We start from the raw sequence: 26,794 nt of genomic DNA, 5'->3' as shown, positions 1-26,794 counted from the left end.
ATCTAAATATATCCACCCTGATACCTCTAACATACCCTTTAATCTAAATATATCCACCCTGATACCTCTAACATACCCTTTAATCTAAATATATCCACCCTGATACCTCTAACATACCCTTTAATCTAAATATATCCACCCTGATACCTCTAACATACCCTTTAATCTAAATATATCCACCCTGATACCTCAACCATACCCTTTAACCTAAATATATCCACCCTGATACCTCTAACATACCCTTTAATCTAAATATATCCACCCTGATACCTCTAACATACCCTTTAACCTAAATATATCCACCCTGATACCTCTAACATACCCTTTAACCTAAATATATCCACACTGATACCTCTAACATACCCTTTAATCTAAATATATCCACCCTGATACCTCTAACATACCCTTTAACCTAAATATATCCACCCTGACACCTCTAACATACCCTTTAACCTAAATATATCCACACTGATACCTCTAACATACCCTTTAATCTAAATATATCCACCCTGATACCTCTAACATACCCTTTAACCTAAATATATCCACCCTGATACCTCTAACATACCCTTTAATCTAAATATATCCACCCTGATACCTCTAACATACCCTTTAACCTAAATATATCCACCCTGATACCTCTAACATACCCTTTAATCTAAATATATCCACCCTGATACCTCTAACATACCCTTTAATCTAAATCATTTAAAACGCCTTGTGGGGGAGTTGGTTGTGTCGTGTTGAGATTTCCATATACGAGCATGGATGTGCATACATGCACGCACGCGCACACACACGCGCACACACACACACACACACACACACACACACACACACACACACACACACACACACACACACACACACACACACACACACACACACACACACACACACTCAGTGTTTGGTGGAATGGGGTCAAAGGTGACTCACCCATTTCCTGGGTCTGCCTCTAGGTCTCTTCTCTCCAGAGGCCAGGGCTTTCTGCAAAGCAAACACAAGACTCGTCATTAGACACAACATATAGAAAATAAATCTAGAAACATATCAGAAATAAATCTAGAAAAATATCTAGAAATATATGTAGAAATATATCAATAAATAAATCTAGAAATATATCAAGAAATACATCTAGAAATATATGTAGAAATATATCAAGAAATAAATCTAGAAATATATCAAGAAATACATCTAGAAATATATATAGAAATATTTCTCATATATGATAGTTGTTATTTATTTATCCCCCTGCAGGGATAACAGATAAAACAAATACATTACCATGACATTTGACATCTTTGAAATGTATCAGATACTCTTATCCAGAGCTACTTACAATCAGTTATACACTGTTAGAAAAAAGACTCTTATCCAGAGCTACTTACAATCAGTGATACACTGTTAGAAAAAAGACTCTTATCCAGAGCTACTTACAATCAGTGATACACTGTTAGAAAAAAGACTCTTATCCAGAGCTACTTACAATCAGTTATACACTGTTAGAAAAAAGGCTCTTATCCAGAGCTACTTACAATCAGTGATACACTGTTAGAAAAAAGACTCTTATCCAGAGCTACTTACAATCAGTGATACACTGTTAGAAAAAAGACTCTTATCCAGAGCTACTTACAATCAGTGATACACTGTTAGAAAAAAGACTCTTATCCAGAGCTACTTACAATCAGTGATACACTGTTAGAAAAAATACTCTTATCCAGAGCTACTTACAATCAGTGATACACTGTTAGAAAAAGACTCTTATCCAGAGCTACTTACAATCAGTGATACACTGTTAGAAAAAGACTCTTATCCAGAGCTACTTACAATCAGTGATACACTGTTAGAAAAAATACTCTTATCCAGAGCTACTTACAATCAGTGATACACTGTTAGAAAAAAGACTCTTATCCAGAGCTACTTACAATCAGTGATACACTGTTAGAAAAAGACTCTTATCCAGAGCTACTTACAATCAGTGATACACTGTTAGAAAAAGGCTCTTATCCAGAGCTACTTACAATCAGTGATACACTGTTAGAAAAAAGACTCTTATCCAGAGCTACTTACAATCAGTGATACACTGTTAGAAAAAAGGCTCTTATCCAGAGCTACTTACAATCAGTGATACACTGTTAGAAAAAGGCTCTTATCCAGAGCTACTTACAATCAGTGATACACTGTTAGAAAAAGACTTCCAGAATGGTTCTTTGGCTCTCCCCATAGGAGAACCCTTTGAAGAACCCTTTTGGGTTCTATGTAGAACCTTTCCTCTCCTCCTCCATCCATCCCTCCCCTCCCTCCCTCCCTCCCTCCCTCCCTCCCTCCCTCCCTCCCTCCCTCCCTCCTACCATGCTCTATATCAGAGGAGTAGCAGCAAGATAAGCAGGTATGTCAGACAGGAAGTTACATCTTGTTACAGTCTTTGAGCTCATCCTAACACTAACAGCTTCACTGTAATCAGTCCACTATGGGCCCTGGTCAAAAGTACACTCTTAGATAAAGGGTTCCAAAAGGGTTCTTCCACTGTCTCCCACAGGAGAACCCTTTTTGGTTTCTGGTAGAACCCTTTTTGGTTCCAGGTAGAACTCTTTTGGGTTCCATGTAGTTGGGTTATCGCTGCACCTGCGATAAAATCTGGCAAATATGTGTACGCGACCAATAACATTTTATTTGATAATTGTCTCAGACGGTAGAGCTATACGGCTTCTTCTTCTCATGTCTCTGTGACTGCCTCGTCCTCTAACTCCTCCACCTCCTCTTCTACCTCCTCCTCTTCCACCTCCTCCTCTTCCACCTCCTTCTCGTCTACCTCCACCTCCTCCTCTACCTCCACCTCCTCCTCTACTTCCTCCTCTTCCTCCTTCTCGTCTCACCTCCACCTCCTCCTCTACCTCCTCCTCTTCCACCTCCACCTCCTCCTCTACTTCCTACTCCTCCTACCCCTCCACCTCCTCTTCCACCACCTCCTCTACCTCCGACCCCCCTCCTCTTCCTCTACCTCCTCCTCTACCTCCCCTCCTCCACCTCCTCTTCTACCTCCACCTCCTCCTCCCTTTTCTACCTCCACCACCTCCTCCTCCTCTACCGCCTCCTCTTCCTCCTCCTCTTCCACCTCCACCTCCTCCTCCTTTTCTACCTCCACCTCCTCCTCCTCCTCTACCTCCTCCATTTCTACCTCCACCTCCTCCTCCTCCCCCTCCTCCTCCTCCTTTTCTACCTCCTCCACCTCCTCTACCTCCCCCTCCTCCTCTTCCACCTCCTCCTCCTCTTCCACCTCCTCTACCTCCCCCTCCTCCTCTTCCACCTCCTCCTCCTCTTCCACCTCCTCTACCTCCCCCTCCTCCTCTTCCACCTCCTCCTCCTCTTCCACCTCCTCCTCCTCTACCTCCCCCTCCTCTACCTCCTCCTCCCCACCTCCCCCTCCTCTACCTCCCCCTCCTCCTCTTCCACCTCCTCCTCCTCTTCCTCCTCCACCTCCTCCTCCTCCACCAGAGAGCCAAGAGCCCTGTCCCAGGTTCCAGGGGAATTCTAGCCTAGGTATCCCTTACCCAACCAAACAGGAATGCAGGGTAAATATAGTGTGGCTTTGTGATGTTAACTGAGTCAACCTGAGTGTAGTGATGACTGGGTGGAAAACTATGCTATGTTGTACTTATCAGGAAAGGCATTGATGAATGGCCAACGCAATTTCCCTTGAAGGCCTCCATTATCAGCCAAATAATGATCATTTTGTGCAAAAACTCCAATTCAGACAGGCCCACCGGGCTAAAGATGGGCCATCAACTCTTACTGCCCTATGGCCAGTCCTCCCCTGTCTCAGAGAGATCCCCTCTGCAGGTGGCTCGTCTCACAGCCTCATCTCTCTGCTGAGATTATCTCTTATCTGCCAAACATCCCCACAACCACCCCTACTGCTCTGGAGGTTACTAGCCTACCAGTCACCAAACGTCAAAGCACAGACTAGAGCCAACTACATCTCAACAAACCAACAAGCCTAAAGGACTAAAAGCTAGTGAGATGATGATTCGCACAATAACACATTTATGTTGACATTTTTTCCTCAGGGACGTTTTCAACCTGTGTCTGTAGACGAGCTTGAATTTTCTACATTCCACCCTTATTCCCATGGTGTGCTGCAGACAGACACACAGACGAGATGCCCCCAGACAGACACACAGACGAGATGCCCCCAGACAGACACACAGACGAGATGCCCCCAGACAGACACACAGACGAGATGCCCCCAGACAGACACACAGACGAGATGCCCCCAGACAGACACACAGACGAGATGCCCCCAGACAGACACACAGACGAGATGCCCCCAGACAGACACACAGACGAGATGCCCCCAGACAGACACACAGACGAGATGCCCCCAGACAGACACACAGACGAGATGCCCCCAGACAGACACACAGACGAGATGCCCCCAGACAGACACACAGACGAGATGCCCCCAGACAGACACACAGACGAGATGCCCCCAGACAGACACACAGACGAGATGCCCCCAGACAGACACACAGACGAGATGCCCCCAGACAGACACACAGACGAGATGCCCCCAGACAGACACACAGACGAGATGCCCCCAGACAGACACACAGACGAGATGCCCCCAGACAGACACACAGACGAGATGCCCCCAGACAGACACACAGACGAGATGCCCCCAGACAGACACACAGACGAGATGCCCCCAGACAGACACACAGACGAGATGCCCCCAGACAGACACACAGACGAGATGCCCCCAGACAGACACACAGACGAGATGCCCCCAGACAGACACACAGACGAGATGCCGCCAGACAGACACACAGACGAGATGCCCCCAGACAGACACACAGACGAGATGCCCCCAGACAGACACACAGACGAGATGCCCCCAGACAGACACACAGACGAGATGCCCCCAGACAGACACACAGACGAGATGCCCCCAGACAGACACACAGACGAGATGCCCCCAGACAGACACACAGACGAGATGCCCCAGACAGACACACAGACGAGATGCCCCAGACAGACACACAGACGAGATGCCCCCAGACAGACACACAGACGAGATGCCCCCAGACAGACACACAGACGAGATGCCGCCAGACAGGGGCCGTGTCTCAAATTACACTCTATTCCCGAATTAGTGCACTATTTTTGACCAGAGGCATTTGGGACACAGAACATGTTTACAGCAGGGATTAAGTCAGACTGGAACTTGACTGGTTAACAGTCTTCTGTCGTATTGTGAGACAACTTGACTGGTTAACAGTCTGTCGTATTGTTAGACAACTTGACTGGTTAACAGTCTTCTGTCGTATTGTTAGACAACTTGACTGGTTAACAGTCTTCTGTCGTATTGTGAGACAACTTGACTGGTTAACAGTCTGTCGTATTGTTAGACAACTTGACTGGTTAACAGTCTGTCGTATTGTTAGACAACTTGACTGGTTAACAGTCTTCTGTCGTATTGTTAGACAACTTGACTGGTTAACAGTCTGTCGTATTGTTAGACAACTTGACTGGTTAACAGTCTGTCGTATTGTTAGACAACTTGACTGGTTAACAGTCTGTCGTATTGTTAGACAACTTGACTGGTTAACAGTCTGTCGTATTGTTAGACAACTTGACTGGTTAACAGTCTGTCGTATTGTTAGACAACTTGGTATTGTAATCATTACCAGCACCTAAATATAAACATTACCAGCACCTAAATATAAACATTACCAGCACCTAAATATAAACATTACCAGCACCTAAATATATACATTACCAGCACCTAAATATATACATTACCAGCACCTAAATATAAACATTACCAGCACCTAAATATAAACATTACCAGCACCTAAATATATACATTACCAGCACCTAAATATAAACATTACCAGCACCTAAATATAAACATTACCAGCACCTAAATATAAACATTACCAGCACCTAAATATAAACATTACCAGCACCTAAATATAAACATTACCAGCACCTAAATATAAACATTACCAGCACCTAAATATAAACATTACCAGCACCTAAATATAAACATTACCAGCACCTAAATATAAACATTAACAGCACCTAAATATAAACATTACCAGCACCTAAATACACACATTACCAGCACCTAAATATAAACATTACCAGCACCTAAATATAAACATTACCAGCACCTAAATACACACATTACCAGCACCTAAATATAAACATTACCAGCACCTAAATATAAACATTACCAGCACCTAAATATAAACATTACCAGCACCTAAATTGAGTACCAACACTTATTTCAGTCCACTTCAAGCACTGCTGCTCACCACCACTACAGCCAATCAGTGTTCTTTAACCCAGTTGTATGATTGCATTTTAATGAGGGGATTTAATGGTCTGTAACACAACACCATCACAGTGTTTTCATTTAATGGTCTGTAACACAACACCCTCACAGTGTTTTCATTTAATGGTCTGCAACACAACACCCTCACAGTGTTTTCATTTAATGGTCTGCAACACAACACCCTCACAGTGTTTTCATTTAATGGTCTGCAACACAACACCCTCACAGTGTTTTAATTTAATGGTCTGTAAAACAACACCCTCACAGTGTTTTCATTTAATGGTCTGCAACACAACACCCTCACAGTGTTTTCATTTAATGGTCTGCAACACAACACCCTCACAGTGTTTTCATTTAATGGTCTGTAACACAACACCCTCACAGTGTTTTCATTTAATGGTCTGTAACACAACACCCTCACAGTGTTTTAATTTAATGGTCTGTAACACAACACCCTCACAGTGTTTTCATTTAATGGTCTGCAACACAACACCCTCACAGTGTTTTCATTTAATGGTCTGTAACACAACACCCTCACAGTGTTTTCATTTAATGGTCTGTAACACAACACCCTCACAGTGTTTTAATTTAATGGTCTGTAACACAACACCCTCACAGTGTTTTCATTTAATGGTCTGCAACACAACACCCTCACAGTGTTTTAATTTAATGGTCTGTAACACAACACCCTCACAGTGTTTTCATTTAATGGTCTGTAACACAACACCCTCACAGTGTTTTCATTTAATGGTCTGCAACACAACACCCTCACAGTGTTTTCATTTAATGGTCTGCAACACAACACCCTCACAGTGTTTTCATTTAATGGTCTGTAACACAACACCCTCACAGTGTTTTCATTTAATGGTCTGCAACACAACACCCTCACAGTGTTTTCATTTAATGGTCTGCAACACAACACCCTCACAGTGTTTTCATTTAATGGTCTGTAACACAACACCCTCACAGTGTTTTCATTTAATGGTCTGCAACACAACACCCTCACAGTGTTTTCATTTAATGGTCTGCAACACAACACCCTCACAGTGTTTTCATTTAATGGTCTGTAACACAACACCCTCACAGTGTTTTCATTTAATGGTCTGTAACACAACACCCTCACAGTGTTTTCATTTAATGGTCTGTAACACAACACCCTCACAGTGTTTTCATTTAATGGTCTGTAACACAACACCCTCACAGTGTTTTCATTTAATGGTCTGTAACACAACACCCTCACAGTGTTTTCATTTAATGGTCTGTAACACAACACCCTCACAGTGTTTTAATTTAATGGTCTGTAACACAACACCCTCACAGTGTTTTCATTTAATGGTCTGTAACACAACACCCTCACAGTGTTTTCATTTAATGGTCTGTAACACAACACCCTCACAGTGTTTTCATTTAATGGTCTGTAACACAACACCCTCACAGTGTTTTCATTTAATGGTCTGTAACACAACACCCTCACAGTGTTTTCATTTAATGGTCTGTAACACAACACCCCTCACAGTGTTTTCATTTAATGGTCTGTAACACAACACCCTCACAGTGTTTTCATTTAATGGTCTGTAACACAACACCCTCACAGTGTTTTCATTTAATGGTCTGTAACACAACACCCTCACAGTGTTTTCATTTAATGGTCTGTAACACAACACCCTCACAGTGTTTTCATTTAATGGTCTGTAACACAACACCCTCACAGTGTTTTCATTTAATGGTCTGTAACATAACACCCTCACAGTGTTTTCATTTAATGGTCTGTAACATAACACCCTCACAGTGTTTTCATTTAATGGTCTGCAACACAACACCCTCACAGTGTTTTCATTTAATGGTCTGTAACACAACACCCTCACAGTGTTTTCATTTAATGGTCTGTAACACAACACCCTCACAGTGTTTTCATTTAATGGTCTGTAACACAACACCCTCACAGTGTTTTCATTTAATGGTCTGTAACATAACACCCTCACAGTGTTTTCATTTAATGGTCTGTAACACAACACCCTCACAGTGTTTTCATTTAATGGTCTGTAACACAACACCCTCACATGTTAATGACTGGAATGATTGAATGAATAACTTGGGGATACAAGACAAGTTTCCACATATTCAGGGCTGTGCCAGCCAACTAGTACCTACATACATCATGTGTGGGGATCTGATAGGATCATGTTACAACACGTTTAAACCACTAAGGCCATAATTAACACGGCACAATGCTTTGGATAGGCCAGAATCTTAACCAATCCTAAGGCCATAATTAACACAGCACAATGCTTTGGATATGCCAGAATCTTAACCAATCCTAAGGCCATAATTAACACAGCACAATGCTTTGGATATGCCAGAATCTTAACCAATCCTAAGGCCATAATTAACACGGCACAATGCTTTGGATAGGCCAGAATCTTAACCAATCCTAAGGCCATAATTAACACAGCACAATGCTTTGGATATGCCAGAATCTCAACCAATCCTAAGGCCATAATTAACATGGCACAATGCTTTGGATAGGCCAGAACCTTAACCAATCCTAAGGCCATAATTAACACAGCACAATGCTTTGGATAGGCCAGAATCTTAGCCAATCCTAAGGCCATAATTAACATGGCACAATGCTTTGGATAGGCCAGAACCTTAACCAATCCTAAGGCAATAATTAACACAGCACAATGCTTTGGATAGGCCAGAATCTTAACCAATCCTAAGGCAATAATTAACACGGCACAATGCTTTGGATAGGCCAGAATCTCAACCAATCCTAAGGCCATAATTAACACAGCACAATGCTTTGGATAGGCCAGAATCTTAACCAATCCTAAGGCCATAATTAACATGGCACAATGCTTTGGATAGGCCAGAATCTTAACCAATCCTAAGGCCATAATTAACATGGCACAATGCTTTGGATAGGCCAGAACCTTAACCAATCCTAAGGCCATAATTAACACAGCACAATGCTTTGGATAGGCCAGAATCTTAGCCAATCCTAAGGCCATAATTAACACGGCACAATGCTTTGGATAGGTCAGAATCTTAGCCAATCCTAACTCCTAGTTCAAATTAAAACATCACTCACTATAATTGTTACGATTGTCCATAACTCAGGCTGCTTCCTAAAAGGCACCCTATTCCCTATATAGTGCACTACTTTTGACCAGAGCCCTATGGGAAGAGGGTGCAATTTGGAATTCAGTCTTAATTTATGAGGTCATCTGTTTTGGTTTATAAGCAATTAATAACTTGACGCTTCTTTCCCAGAAAGCACATCTGTGGCACACAATCAGGTCTGGGAAGTGGGGCATACTAACAATAGGGTGCCATTTGGGACGCAGAAGTGTGTCAAAGCCCTGTACATCAAGCCCTGTACATCAAGCACCAATTGTTATGAAAACTTGAAATCGGCCCTAATTAATCGGCCTTTCTGATTAATCGTCCGACCTCTAATATCAAGCCCTGTATATCAAGCCCTGTACCTCAAGCCCTGTATAACAAGCCCTGTATTTCAAGCCCTGCACATCAAGCCCTGCATATCAGGCCCTGTACATCAAGCCCTGTATATCAGGCCCTGTACATCAAGCACTGTACATCAAGCCCCTGTATATCAAGCCCTGTATAACAAGCCCTGTATATCAAGCCCTGTATATCCAGCCCTGCATTTCAAGCCCTGCATATCAAGCCCTGTACATCAAGCCCTGTATATCAAGCCCTGTACATCAAGCCCTGTACTTCAAGCCCTGTATATCCAACCCTGTATATCCAGCCCTGTATATCCAGCCCTGTATATCAAGCCCTGCATATCAAAATCTGCAAAGCAAGCCCTGCATATCAATCCCTGCATATCAAGCCCTGTATATCAAGCTCTGTATATCCAGCCCGGTATATAAATCCCTGCATATCAAGGCCTGTATATCAAGCCCTGTATATCAAGCTCTGTATATCCAGCCCTGTATATCAAGCCCTGTATATCAAGCCCTGCCGACCGTACACATCCTCATATCATACACATCACCTCATCTTTCAGAATGGTAGTCGGTGTGATTGATTTGAGGAACAGAAAGTGAACGTTGAAGGTGCCTGCTCAGCTCTGGCTCCTTTCATCTTTTAGTAGGTGTATCTCCTTTACGTTTATCAGAACAATGCCATTTCCAGGCTTTCCTAGTCGATCGCCAAACAGTTCAGTAAAAGGCGGATGATAAAGCCTTGCGTTCCTATTGTTTTCATTTGTTTCTCTCTGTTTGCACTAGGGAGTTTGATTCAGCTGCCCTGCGTGCCGGGTAGTCGATCTGATCCCATTATGAACCAATTCATGTGTCTGAAGGTACAAACTCTGCCTACCCGGCGGGCGGGCCCGAGAGCAAATCAAGTACACCTATAGGCCTACCCCTGGCCAATCAGATAGCTCAGATGACCTGCAGCCTCTACCAGCCAACAGCTAAGCTGATAGTCGACCACAGTGTGAGACTTCAAAACTTTTAAAACCACGACGAGAGAGAGACTGTCAACGAATACAGCAAATAGCTGCTGTTTATAAGAGTAAGTTCATGTTTAAGTTATTCAGCACTGTCAACACTTTATTCAACACTTTCATAAAGCCATAAAATGGCCGCTCCCTTATCCACTCACATTACAAAGTGTATCGATAGACGTGCATTGTTATTAACGGCTTGTGTCCATTTTTTAATATGGAGGAATATTTCACGTTCTCTGGTCATACGAGTAACAACATGAACTGGTGCATGAGGCCAGAAAACAATGAAGTGTGACTGGAGTTTCTCCATCCGCTGGAAGACTGATGGTCAGTCAGCGGAGGGAGGAAGAACAGAGGGACGGTGCTCTCTCTTTCTCCCTCTCTCCTTCCCTCTCTCTCTCTCTTTCTCCCTCTCTCCTTCCCTCTCTCTCTCTCTTTCTCCCTCTCTCCTTCCTTCCCTCTCTCTCTCTCTTTCTCCCTATCTCCTTCCCTCTCTCTCTCTCTCTTTCTCCCTCTCTCCTTCCCTCTCTCTCTCTCTTTCTCCCTCTCTCCTTCCCTCTCTCTCTCTTTCTCCCTATCTCCTTCCCTCTCTCTCTCTCTTTCTCCCTCTCTCCTTCCCTCTCTCTCTCTCTTTCTCCCTCTCTCCTTCCCTCTCTCTCTCTCTTTCTCCCTCTCTCCTTCCCTCTCTCTCTCTCTCTTTCTCCCTCTCTCCTTCCCTCTCTCTCTCTCTTTCTCCCTCTCTCCTTCCCTCTCTCTCTCTCTTTCTCCCTCTCTCCTTCCCTCTCTCTCTCTTTCTCCCTCTCTCCTTCCTTCCCTCTCTCTCTCTCTCCCTCTCTCCTTCCCTCTCTCTCTCTCTTTCTCCCTCTCTCCTTCCCTCTCTCTCTCTCTTTCTCCCTCTCTCCTTCCCTCTCTCTCTCTTTCTCCCTCTCTCCTTCCCTCTCTCTCTCTCCCTCTCTCCTTCCCTCTCTCTCTCTCTTTCTCCCTCTCTCCTTCCCTCTCTCTCTCTCTTTCTCCCTCTCTCCTTCCCTCTCTCTCTCTCTTTCTCCCTCTCTCCTTCCCTCTCTCTCTCTCTTTCTCCCTCTCTCCTTCCCTCTCTCTCTCTCCCTCTCTCCTTCCCTCTCTCTCTCTCTTTCTCCCTCTCTCCTCCCCTCTCTCTCTCTTTCTCCCTATCTCCTTCCCTCTCTCTCTCTCTCTTTCTCCCTCTCTCCTTCCCTCTCTCTCTCTCTTTCTCCCTCTCTCCTTCCCTCTCTCTCTCTTTCTCCCTCTCTCCTTCCCTCTCTCTCTCTCTTTCTCCCTCTCTCCTTCCCTCTCTACCTCCGCTGCTGAGACTGACCATCAGATGCAGCCTCTCTACTACTCTCTCTCTCTCTCTCTCCTTCCCTCTCTCTCTCTCTTTCTCCCTCTCTCCTTCCCTCTCTCCCTCCGCTGCTGAGACTGACCATCAGATGCAGCCTCTCTGCTGCTCTCTCCTTCCCTCTCTCTCTCTCTCCTTCCCCTCTCCTTCCCTCTCTCCCTCCATTGCTGAGACTGACCATCAGATGCAAGCACCATCAGTCCAGTAAAAATAAAAGCTAATTCAATTTATGCCTCGCAATTAATACAACAAATGAACAATTACCAGTGTGATCATATGCCTCACGTTTTGAAATATAAATATAAAATGGTCTGAGAAGAACAACATTGACAGGGCAATTTAAGAATAGTCAATATGCAGTGATAATGTATTGGGCCTATAGCCTACTGCACAAACCGCATTGCTACACAACTGTTTTTAATTGGTTAATGTTGCATAGACTTATCGGAGGGCCTGTTGTCCGGGCCTCTGGCTGTCTCTATGGGGGAGCCACAGAGTTCAATTCTCGGGCCGACTCTTTTCTCTGTTTACATCAATGATGTCGCTCTTGCTGCTGGTGATTCTTTGATCCACCTCTACGCAGACGACACCATTCTGTATACCTCTGGCCCCTCTTTGGACACTGTGTTAACAACCCTCCAGACGAGATTCAACGCCATACAACACTCCTTCCATGGCCTCCAACTGCTCCTAAATACAAGTAAAACTAAATGCATCCTCTTCAACCGCTCGCTGCCTGCACCTGCCCGCCCGTCCAGCATCACTACTCTGGACGGCTCTGACTTAGAATATGTGGACAACTACAAATACCTGGGTGTCTGGTTAGACTGTAAACTCTCCTTCCAGACTCACTTTAAACATCTCCGAAGCAAAATTAAATCTAGAACCGGCTTCCTATTTCACAACAAAGCATCCTTCACTCATGCTGCCAAACATACCGTCGTAAAACTGACTATCCTACCGATCCTCAACTTCGGTGATGTCATTTACAAAATAGCCTCCAACACTCTACTCAGCAAATTGGATGCAGTCTATCACATCACCATCCGTTTTGTCACCAAAGCCCCATATACTACCCACCACTTCGACCTGTATGCTCTCGTCGGCTGACCCTCGCTTCATATTCGTCGCCAAACCCACTGGCTCCAGGTCATCTATAAGTTCTGCTAGGTAAAGCCCCGCCTTATCTCAGTTCACTGGTCACCATAGCAGCACCCACTCGTAGCACGTGCTCCAGCAGGTATATCTCACTGGTCACCCCCAAAGCCAATTCCTCCTTTGGCTGCCTTTCCTTCCAGTTCTCTGCTGCCAATGACTGGAACAAACTGCAAAAATCACTGAAGCTGGAGACTCATATCTCCCTCACTAACTTTAAGCACCAGCTGTCAGAGCAGCTCACAGATCACTGCACCTGTACATAGCCCATCTGTAAATAGCCCATCCTACTACCTCATCCCCATACTGTATTTATTTATTTATCTTGCTCCTTTGCACCCCAGTATCTCTACTTGCACACTCATCTTCTGCACATCTATCACTCCAGTGTTTAATTGCTATATTGTAATTATTTCGCCACTATAGCCTATTTATTGCCTTACCTCCCTTATCCTACCTCATTAGCACACACTGTATATAGACTCTTTGTATTGTATTATTGACTGTATGTTTGCTTATTCCATGTGTAACTCTGTGTTGTTGTTTGTGTACCACTGCTTTGCTTTATCTTGGCCGGGTCACAGTTGTCACGACCTCCACCGAAGTCGGTCCCTCTCCTTGTTCGGGCGGCGTTCGGCGGTCGACGTCACCGGCCTTCTAGCCATCGCCGATCCACTTTTCATTTTTCATTTGTTTTGTCTTTGTCTTACACACCTGGTTTCAATCCCCCCAATTACTTGTTCATTATTTAACCCTCTGTTCCTCCATGTTTGTTTGTGAGTGATTGTTTGTATGTAAGACGGTCCGTTATGTGGGCTAGATTATTGTATTATATTTGTCTATTTTGAGTAAATGGCGTTTATTTACTCATATCTGCTGTCCTGCGCCTGACTCCTCTACACCAGCTACACACAGACCTCATTACAGCAGTTGTAAATGAGAACTTGTTCTCAACTAGCCTACCTGGTTAAATTAAGGTGAAATGAAATAAATAAATAAAATGATGTTTTTTAAGTCATGTTTATAAAAAAATCTCAGCGGTAGATCATCGGCTTGCGTTTTGACTCAGAAAGTGACCTGGGCTCAGAAAAATGTTGGTGACCACTGCTGCCTGTTGGCTCATAGAAGGAAGCTGCTGTAGACTGCTGCCTGTTGGCTCATAGAAGGAAGCTGCTGTAGACTGCTGCCTGTTGGCTCATAGAAGGAAGCTGCTGTAGACTGCTGCCTGTTGGCTCATAGAAGGAAGCTGCTGTAGACTGCTGCCTGTTGGCTCATAGAAGGAAGCTGCTGAAATGGGAGTCTAGATTTGGACGTGTTGTCATTGCATTGACAATAATCTGCCAAATACATGAGTCATCCTACTGTTGTTTTACAAAACAATGTTTACAATGCCAGGAACGAGGGTTTAATTCCTGCTGGGGCCACCCATAGAACGAGGGTTTAATTCCTGCTGGGGCCACCCATAGGACAAGGGTTTAATTCCTGCTGGGGCCACCCATAGGACAAGGGTTTAATTCCTGCTGGGGCCACCCATAGGACAAGGGTTTAATTCCTGCTGGGGCCACCCATAGAACGAGGGTTTAATTCCTGCTGGGGCCACCCATAGGACAAGGGTTTAATTCCTGCTGGGGCCACCCATAGGACAAGGGTTTAATTCCTGCTGGGGCCACCCATAGGACAAGGGTTTAATTCCTGCTGGGGCCACCCATAGGACAATGGTTTAATTCCTGCTGGGGCCACCCATAGGACAAGGGTTTAATTCCTGCTGGGGCCACCCATAGGACAACGGTTTAATTCCTGCTGGGGCCACCCATAGGACAACGGTTTAATTCCTGCTGGGGCCACCCATAGGACAACGGTTTAATTCCTGCTGGGGCCAGCAATAGGACAAGGGTTGAATTCCTGCTGGGGCCACCCATAGGACAAGGGTTTAATTCCTGCTGGGGCCACCCATAGGACAAGGGTTTAATTCCTGCTGGGGCCACCCATAGGACAAGGGTTGAATTCCTGCTGGGGCCACCCATAGGACAAGGGTTTAATTCCTGCTGGGGCCACCCATAGGACAAGGGTTGAATTCCTGCTGGGGCCACCCATAGGACAAGGGTTTAATTCCTGCTGGGGCCACCCATAGGACAAGGGTTGAATTCCTATATACAATAGCACTGTGTCACTGCATGTGTGTCAGGGTTAGGGTGAGGTGATGAGGTGTCAGGGTGTGTGTGTGTATGTGTGTGTGTGTGTGTGTGTGTGTGTGTGTGTGTGTGTGTGTGCGTGCGTGCGTGCGTGCGTGCGTGCGTGCGTGCGTGCGTGCGTGTGTGTGTTAAAGTTCAGTAGCATGGTTCTCACCCTGGCGGCTGCCTTGGAGGGGCATTTGTTCTTGCTGCCTCTGGGACGACCCCTTGGTCGTTTAGGGACGGGCTCTCCAGTAGGTTCCTATGGGCAGACAGACAGTCAGTCAGACAGAAAGACATAGAGACAGTCAGACAGACAGTCAGACAGACATAGAAACAGTCAGACAGACAGAGAGACCGTCAGACAGAGAGACCGTCAGACAGAGAGACAGTCAGACAGACATAGAAACAGTCAGACAGACAGAGAGACCGTCAGACAGAGAGACCGTCAGACAGAGAGACCGTCAGACAGAGAGACAGTCAGACAGACAGACATGGAGACAGTCAGACAGACAGACAGACATGAAGACAGTCAGACAGACAGTCAGACAGACATGGAGACAGTCAGACTGACATAGAGACAGTCAGACAGACAGACAGAGAGACAGTCAGACAGACAAAAAGACAGTCAGACAGACATAGAGACAGTCAGACAGTATGAGATAGAGACAGTCAGTCAGACCGTCAGAGAGACAGTCAGAGAGACAGTCAGACAGACATAGGGACAGTCAGAGACATAGAAACAGTCAGACAGACATAGATACAGTCAGACAGGCAGAGAGACAGTTAGACAGACAGAAAGACAGACATAGAGACAGTGAGACAGTCAGACAGACATCGAGACAGTCAGACATAGAGACAGTCAGACAGACAGTCAGACAGACATAGAAACAGTCAGACAGACAGAGAGACCGTCAGACAGAGAGACCGTCAGACAGAGAGACAGTCAGACAGACAGACATGGAGACAGTCAGACAGACATGAAGACAGTCAGACAGACAGTCAGACAGACATGGAGACAGTCAGACTGACATAGAGACAGTCAGACAGACAGACAGAGAGACAGTCAGACAGACAAAAAGACAGTCAGACAGACATAGAGACAGTCAGACAGTATGAGATAGAGACAGTCAGTCAGACCGTCAGAGAGACAGTCAGAGAGACAGTCAGACAGACATAGGGACAGTCAGAGAGACATAGAGAGTCTGTCTACCATTTACTGGTGGTCTCTTAGTCTGTCTACTGGTGGTCTCTCAGTCTGTCTACTGGTGGTCTCTTAGTCTGTCTACCATTTACTGGTGGTCTCTTAGTCTGTCTACTGGTGGTCTCTCAGTCTGTCTACTGGTGGTCTCTTAGTCTGTCTACCATTTACTGGTGGTCTCTTAGTCTGTCTACTGGTGGTCTCTTAGTCTGTCTACCATTTACTGGTGGTCTCTTAGTCTGTCTACCATTTACTGGTGGTCTCTTAGTCTGTCTACTGGTGGTCTCTTAGTCTGTCTACCATTTACTGGTGGTCTCAGTCTGTCTACTGGTGGTCTCTTAGTCTGTCTACTGGTGGTCTCAGTCTGTCTACTGGTGGTCTCAGTCTGTCTACTGGTGGTCTCTTAGTCTGTCTACCATTTACTGGTGGTCTCTTAGTCTGTCTACTGGTGGTCTCTTGATCTGTCTACCATTTACTGGTGGTCTCTTAGTCTGTCTACTGGTGGTATCTTAGTTTGTCTACTGGTGGTCTCTTAGTCTGTCTACTGGTGGTCTCTTAGTCTGTCTACCATTTACTGGTGGTCTCTTAGTCTGTCTACTGGTGGTCTCTTAGTCTGTCTACTGGTGGTCTCTTAGTCTGTCTACCATTTACTGGTGGTCTCAGTCTGTCTACTGGTGGTCTCTTAGTCTGTCTACCATTTACTGGTGGTCTCTTAGTCTGTCTACTGGTGGTCTCTTAGTCTGTCTACCATTTACTGGTGGTCTCTTAGTCTGTCTACTGGTGGTCTCTTAGTCTGTCTACTGGTGGTCTCTTAGTCTGTCTACTGGTGGTCTCTTAGTCTGTCTACTGGTGGTCTCTTAGTCTGTCTACCATTTACTGGTGGTCTCTTAGTCTGTCTACCATTTACTGGTGGTCTCTTAGTCTGTCTACTGGTGGTCTCTTAGTCTGTCTACTGGTGGTCTCTTAGTCTGTCTACCATTTACTGGTGGTCTCTAGTCTGTCTACCATTTACTGGTGGTCTCTTAGTCTGTCTACCATTTACTGGTGGTCTCTAGTCTGTCTACCATGTGCGTGAGAGCGAGACAGAGAGTTGTTTCTGCATTAAAAAAACTAAATCTGAATCTTAGATCTGATCTGATACCTGTAGAGAACCATTCACACAGACCTGATACCTGTAGAGAACCATTCACACTGACCTGATACCTGTAGAGAACCATTCACACAGACCTGATACCTGTAGAGAACCATTCACACTGACCTGATACCTGTAGAGAACCATTCACACTGACCTGATACCTGTAGAGAACCATTCACACTGACCTGATACCTGTAGAGAACCATTCACACAGACCTGATACCTGTAGAGAACCATTCACACTGACCTGATACCTGTAGAGAACCATTCACACAGACCTGATACCTGTAGAGAACCATTCACACTGACCTGATACCTGTAGAGAACCACCTGATACCTGTAGAGAACCATTCACACTGACCTGATACCTGTAGAGAACCATTCACACAGACCTGATACCTGTAGAGAACCATTCACACAGACCTGATACCTGTAGAGAACCATTCACACAGACCTGATACCTGTAGAGAACCATTCACACAGACCTGATACCTGTAGAGAACCATTCACACAGACCTGATACCTGTAGAGAACCACCTGATACCTGTAGAGAACCATTCACACAGACCTGATACCTGTAGAGAACCATTCACACTGACCTGATACCTGTAGAGAACCATTCACACACACCTGATACCTGTAGAGAACCACCTGATATCTGTAGAGAACCATTCACACAGACCTGATACCTGTAGAGAACCACCTGATACCTGTAGAGAACCATTCACACAGACCTGATACCTGTAGAGAACCATTCACACAGACCTGATACCTGTAGAGAACTATTCACACTGACCTGATACCTGTAGAGAACCATTCACACTGACCTGATACCTGTAGAGAACCATTCACACAGACCTGATACCTGTAGAGAACCATTCACACAGACCTGATACCTGTAGAGAACCATTCACACAGACCTGATACCTGTAGAGAACCATTCACACAGACCTGATACTTGTAGAGAACCATTCACACTGACCTGATACCTGTAGAGAACCACCTGATACCTGTAGAGAACCATTCACACAGACCTGATACTTGTAGAGAACCATTCACACTGACCTGATACCTGTAGAGAACCACCTGATACCTGTAGAGAACCATTCACACAGAACTGATACCTGTAGAGAACCATTCACACTGACCTGATACCTGTAGAGAACCATTCACACTGACCTGATACCTGTAGAGAACCATTCACACAGACCTGATACCTGTAGAGAACCATTCACACAGACCTGATACCTGTAGAGAACCATTCACACAGACCTGATACCCGTAGAGAACCATTCACACAGACCTGATACCTGTAGAGAACCATTCACACAGACCTGATACCTGTAGAGAACCATTCACACTGACCTGATACCTGTAGAGAACCATTCACACTGACCTGATACCTGTAGAGAACCATTCACACAGACCTGATACCTGTAGAGAACCACCTGATATCTGTAGAGAACCATTCACACTGTCCTGATACCTGTAGAGAACCATTCACACAGACCTGATACCTGTAGAGAACCATTCACACAGACCTGATACCTGTAGAGAACCATTCACACTGACCTGATACCTGTAGAGAACCACCTGATACCTGTAGAGAACCATTCACACTGACCTGATACCTGTAGAGAACCATTCACACAGACCTGATACCTGTAGAGAACCATTCACACAGACCTGATACCTGTAGAGAACCATTCACACTGTCCTGATACCTGTAGAGAACCATTCACACAGACCTGATACCTGTAGAGAACCATTCACACAGACCTGATACCTGTAGAGAACCATTCACACAGACCTGATACCTGTAGAGAACCATTCACACAGACCTGATACTTGTAGAGAACCATTCACACTGACCTGATACCTGTAGAGAACCACCTGATACCTGTAGAGAACCACCTGATACCTGTAGAGAACCATTCACACTGACCTGATACCTGTAGAGAACCATTCACACTGACCTGATACCTGTAGAGAACCACCTGATACCTGTAGAGAACCACCTGATACCTGTAGAGAACCATTCACACTGACCTGATACCTGTAGAGAACCACCTGATACCTGTAGAGAACCACCTGATACCTGTAGAGAACCATTCACACTGACCTGATACCTTTAGAGAACCATTCACACAGACCTGATACCTGTAGAGAACCATTCACACAGACCTGATACCTGTAGAGAACCATTCACACTGACCTGATACCTGTAGGGGAACCATTCACACTGACCTGATACCTGTAGAGAACCATTCACACTGACCTGATACCTGTAGAGAACTATTCACACTGACCTGATACCTGTAGAGAACCATTCACACTGACCTGATACCTGTAGAGAACCATTCACACTGACCTGATACCTGTAGAGAACCATTCACACTGACCTGATACCTGTAGAGAACCATTCACACAGACCTGATACCTGTAGAGAACCATTCACACTGACCTGATACCTGTAGAGAACCATTCACACAGACCTGATACCTGTAGAGAACCATTCACACTGACCTGATACCTGTAGAGAACCATTCACACTGACCTGATACCTGTAGAGAACCATTCACACTGACCTGATACCTGTAGAGAACCATTCACACAGACCTGATACCTGTAGAGAACCATTCACACAGACCTGATACCTGTAGAGAACCATTCACACAGACCTGATACCTGTAGAGAACCATTCACACTGACCTGATACCTGTAGAGAACCATTCACACTGACCTGATACCTGTAGAGAACCATTCACACTGACCTGATACCTGTAGAGAACCATTCACACAGACCTGATACCTGTAGAGAACCATTCACACAGACCTGATACCTGTAGAGAACCATTCACACAGACCTGATACCTGTAGAGAACCATTCACACAGACCTGATACCTGTAGAGAACCATTCACACTGACCTGATACCTGTAGAGAACCATTCACACAGACCTGATACCTGTAGAGAACCATTCACACTGACCTGATACCTGTAGAGAACCATTCACACAGACCTGATACCTGTAGAGAACCATTCACACAGACCTGATACCTGTAGAGAACCATTCACACTGACCTGATACCTGTAGAGAACCATTCACACAGACCTGATACCTGTAGAGAACCATTCACACACACCTGATACCTGTAGAGAACCACCTGATACCTGTAGAGAACCATTCACACTGACCTGATACCTGTAGAGAACCACCTGATACCTGTAGAGAACCATTCACACAGACCTGATACCTGTAGAGAACCATTCACACTGACCTGATACCTGTAGAGAACCATTCACACTGACCTGATACCTGTAGAGAACCATTCACACTGACCTGATACCTGTAGAGAACCATTCACACAGACCTGATACCTGTAGAGAACCACCTGATACCTGTAGAGAACCACCTGATACCTGTAGAGAACCATTCACACAGACCTGATACCTGTAGAGAACCATTCACACTGACCTGATACCTGTAGAGAACCATTCACACTGACCTGATACCTGTAGAGAACCACCTGATATCTGTAGAGAACCATTCACACAGACCTGATACCTGTAGAGAACCATTCACACTGACCTGATACCTGTAGAGAACCATTCACACTGACCTGATACCTGTAGAGAACCATTCACACTGACCTGATACCTGTAGAGAACCATTCACACAGACCTGATACCTGTAGAGAACCATTCACACAGACCTGATACCTGTAGAGAACCATTCACACAGACCTGATACCTGTAGAGAACCATTCACACTGACCTGATACCTGTAGAGAACCATTCACACAGACCTGAAACCTGTAGAGAACCATTCACACTGACCTGATACCTGTAGAGAACCATTCACACAGACCTGATACCTGTAGAGAACCATTCACACTGACCTGATACCTGTAGAGAACCATTCACACAGACCTGATACCTGTAGAAAACCATTCACACTGACCTGATACCTGTAGAGAACCACCTGATACCTGTAGAGAACCATTCACACAGACCTGATACCTGTAGAGAACCATTCACACTGACCTGATACCTGTAGAGAACCATTCACACAGACCTGATACCTGTAGAGAACCACCTGATACCTGTAGAGAACCATTCACACTGACATGATACCTGTAGAGAACCATTCACACTGACCTGATACCTGTAGAGAACCATTCACACTGACCTGATACCTGCAGAGAACCATTCACACTGACCTGATACCTGTAGAGAACCATTCACACTGACCTGATACCTGCAGAGAACCATTCACACTGACCTGATACCTGCAGAGAACCATTCACACTGACCTGATACCTGTAGAGAACCATTCACACTGACCTGATACCTGTAGAGAACCACCTGATACCTGTAGAGAACCATTCACACAGACCTGATACCTGTAGAGAACCATTCACACTGACCTGATACCTGTAGAGAACCATTCACACAGACCTGATACCTGTAGAGAACCACCTGATACCTGTAGAGAACCATTCACACTGACATGATACCTGTAGAGAACCATTCACACTGACCTGATACCTGCAGAGAACCATTCACACTGACCTGATACCTGTAGAGAACCATTCACACAGACCTGATACCTGTAGAGAACCATTCACACAGACCTGATACCTGTAGAGAACCATTCACACTGACCTGATACCTGTAGAGAACCATTCACACTGACCTGATACCTGTAGAGAACCATTCACACTGACCTGATACCTGTAGAGAACCATTCACACTGACCTGATACCTGTAGAGAACCATTCACACTGACCTGATACCTGTAGAGAACCATTCACACAGACCTGATACCTGTAGAGAACCACCTGATACCTGTAGAGAACCATTCACACTGACCTGATACCTGTAGAGAACCATTCACACTGACCTGATACCTGTAGAGAACCATTCACACTGACCTGATACCTGTAGAGAACCATTCACACTGACCTGATACCTGTAGAGAACCATTCACACTGACCTGATACCTGTAGAGAACCATTCACACAGACCTGATACCTGTAGAGAACCATTCACACTGACCTGATACCTGTAGAGAACCATTCACACTGACCTGATACCTGTAGAGAACCACCTGATACCTGTAGAGAACCATTCACACAGACCTGATACCTGTAGAGAACCATTCACACTGACCTGATACCTGTAGAGAACCATTCACACAGACCTGATACCTGTAGAGAACCATTCACACAGACCTGATACCTGTAGAGAACCATTCACACTGACATGATACCTGTAGAGAACCATTCACACTGACCTGATACCTGCAGAGAACCATTCACACTGACCTGATACCTGTAGAGAACCATTCACACAGACCTGATACCTGTAGAGAACCATTCACACAGACCTGATACCTGTAGAGAACCATTCACACAGACCTGATACCTGTAGAGAACCATTCACACAGACCTGATACCTGTAGAGAACCACCTGATACCTGTAGAGAACCATTCACACTGACCTGATACCTGTAGAGAACCATTCACACTGACCTGATACCTGTAGAGAACCATTCACACAGACCTGATACCTGTAGAGAACCATTCACACAGACCTGACACCTGTAGAGAACCATTCACACAGACCTGATACCTGTAGAGAACCATTCACACAGACCTGATACCTGTAGAGAACCATTCACACAGACCTGATACCTGTAGAGAACCATTCACACAGACCTGATACCTGTAGAGAACCATTCACACTGACCTGATACCTGTAGAGAACCATTCACACTGACCTGATACCTGTAGAGAACCATTCACACTGACCTGATACCTGTAGAGAACTATTCACACTGACCTGATACCTGTAGAGAACCATTCACACAGACCTGATACCTGTAGAGAACCATTCACACTGACCTGATACCTGTAGAGAACCATTCACACTGACCTGATACCTGTAGAGAACCATTCACACAGACCTGATACCTGTAGAGAACCATTCACACTGACCTGATACCTGTAGAGAACCACCTGATACCTGTAGAGAACCATTCACACTGACCTGATACCTGTAGAGAACTATTCACACTGACCTGATACCTGTAGAGAACCATTCACACAGACCTGATACCTGTAGAGAACCATTCACACAGACCTGATACCTGTAGAGAACCATTCACACTGACCTGATACCTGTAGAGAACCACCTGATACCTGTAGAGAACCATTCACACTGACCTGATACCTGTAGAGAACTATTCACACTGACCTGATACCTGTAGAGAACCATTCACACAGACCTGATACCTGTAGAGAACCATTCACACAGACCTGATACCTGTAGAGAACCATTCACACAGACCTGATACCTGTAGAGACCCATTCACACAGACCTGATACCTGTAGAGAACCATTCACACTGACCTGATACCTGTAGAGAACCATTCACACTGACCTGATACCTGTAGAGAACCATTCACACTGACCTGATACCTGTAGAGAACCATTCACACTGACCTGATACCTGTAGAGAACCATTCACACAGACCTGATACCTGTAGAGAACCATTCACACTGACATGATACCTGTAGAGAACCATTCACACTGACCTGATACCTGTAGAGAACCATTCACACAGACCTGATACCTGTAGAGAACCATTCACACTGACCTGATACCTGTAGAGAACCATTCACACTGACCTGATACTTGTAGAGAACCATTCACACAGACCTGATACCTGTAGAGAACCATTCACACTGACCTGATACCTGTAGAGAACCATTCACACTGACCTGATACCTGTAGAGAACCATTCACACAGACCTGATACCTGTAGAGAACCATTCACACAGACCTGATACCTGTAGAGAACCATTCACACAGACCTGATACCTGTAGAGAACCATTCACACTGACCTGATACCTGTAGAGAACCACCTGATATCTGTAGAGAACCATTCACACAGACCTGATACCTGTAGAGAACCATTCACACTGACCTGATACCTGTAGAGAACCATTCACACAGACCTGATACCTGTAGAGAACCATTCACACTGACCTGATACCTGTAGAGAACCATTCACACTGACCTGATACCTGTAGAGAACCACCTGATACCTGTAGAGAACCATTCACACTGACCTGATACCTGTAGAGAACCATTCACACTGACCTGATACCTGTAGAGAACCATTCACACTGACCTGATACCTGTTTTCTGGTTACAGGTTCTGTGAAAATGCAGGAATCATGACTAGGTCTTTTTGTGGTTATTAATTGACTGTTTTTTTTAACCCCCATACCCCTTTCAGATAACAGCTGCTGTACAGAAGCTGGCATGGTAAATTAGTGGGATATTTGTCTGGTTATAAAAGGGGTATGTAACGCCAAACTGTTATGCTTTGGTCACCAGTTGTTGTTTTTGCATTTAAAAAAAACGTCATGTGTTTTATGAATGATGATGTGAGTCACATTACGACTTCCTTTAGGCACTGAATCATATCCTTTATTAACAGTAAACACATCTACATGAAGACTTTAAATACATATCGGGTGTGTGAGTCAACTTGATGGAATATCTTCTAATGAACATCACCTAGCTATAAGATCACTAGGCATGGTCAATCAAAACATAGCCTGAATAGGTCCCTACACAGGGACAGCGTGTGTATAGCCTGAATAGGTCCCTACACAGGGACAGCGTGTGTGTATAGCCTGAATAGGTCCCTACACAGGGACAGCGTGTGTATAGCCTGAATAGGTCCCTACACAGGGACAGCGTGTGTATAGCCTGAATAGGTCCCTACACAGGGACAGCGTGTGTATAGCCTGAATAGGTCCCTACACAGGGACAGCGTGTGTATAGCCTGAATAGGTCCCTACACAGGGACAGCGTGTGTATAGCCTGAATAGGTCCCTACACAGGGACAGCGTGTGTATAGCCTGTCTGTCTCCAATCAAATACAAACCAAATTGTTGAGTCGTTCACGGCAAAGTTATATTGAAGGAAATGTGTTACAAAGTAAATGACTGTGTAGCAGCTATGCATAGGCTCAACCTATAGCCGAGATTTACTGGCGAAGCTAAGGGGATAAAACATCCTTACGGTCTATATCATTTCTAAAATAGAAACAGCCGTTACAATTTCACACAATTATATTATTCCCTGTATATTTCAAATACATGGAATTGTATAGTTCTGCGATCCTATATGTTGTTGAATCGTGAAAGTAAACCTGGGCGGTTCGATGGGCTTATCTACAACGACTGAGTCCTCTCTACTTACAATCATTACCAACCTTAACGTCCTAGAACCGCATTTCAAAACAAACCGAAACCGTTTTGTAAAACAGTAACAACAACATTCCATGTTTTACTGTCTCTGCACATCGGTTTGATTGTTCCAGGTTTTGCGTTAACAACATCGGTACAGCGCTGCAAGCTGCATCCGGACAGAGTTGCCTATCCCCAAAGCGCAATGGGAACACACACACACACACACACTAGCATAGTAGCAACTGCATATATGTCTGACATGTATGTTAACCTACATCGGATTAATAAATACATTAAGACCGACCTTAACAGGCTTCCTCGGTCTGCCCGGTCTGCGCTTGGCCGGAGCCTCTGCAGCCGCCGCTGGCTCCTGCTCCTGGGTCCCGGTCCCTGAACTCTCCCCCGGCTTCTTCACCGCGTGCACTCATTGTGACTTTGTACCAAAATAGTAATCTCTCCTGCAGCAGTTTCTAGTCTACTGTACTACTACACACGGTCAGCCTGGAGCCTATCCTGCCCTGCCTGCCTGCCTGCCTGCACACCAACCGACCACACCACCAGCCACCGGACGTCCTGGTGCACGATTTTGAGAGGGGGAATCCTCTTGTTGTAAACTAATGCACGAATCAACCGGTGTGTAGTCTATCAAAATGAATCGGAATAAGTTGGTGCTACTGAAAA

General features: G+C 45.1%; 1 long non-coding RNA gene across 1 annotated transcript; it reads right to left on the bottom strand.

Moving 5' to 3' along the window:
- Nucleotides 1-884: 884 nt before the first annotated feature.
- Nucleotides 885-26,794, bottom strand: LOC123733261 (uncharacterized). The gene is made up of 3 exons (XR_006763701.1): nucleotides 26,418-26,794; nucleotides 15,679-15,765; nucleotides 885-987 (listed from the first exon to the last, which is right to left on the bottom strand). It is a non-coding gene; the product is annotated as an uncharacterized lncRNA (long non-coding RNA).

Source organism: Salmo salar, unplaced genomic scaffold (genome assembly GCF_905237065.1).
Source record: "Salmo salar unplaced genomic scaffold, Ssal_v3.1, whole genome shotgun sequence".
Classification (NCBI taxonomy): Eukaryota; Metazoa; Chordata; class Actinopteri; order Salmoniformes; family Salmonidae; genus Salmo; species Salmo salar.
Note: the sequence above shows the minus strand (reverse complement) of the source record. Positions and strands in the feature narration are given on the sequence as shown.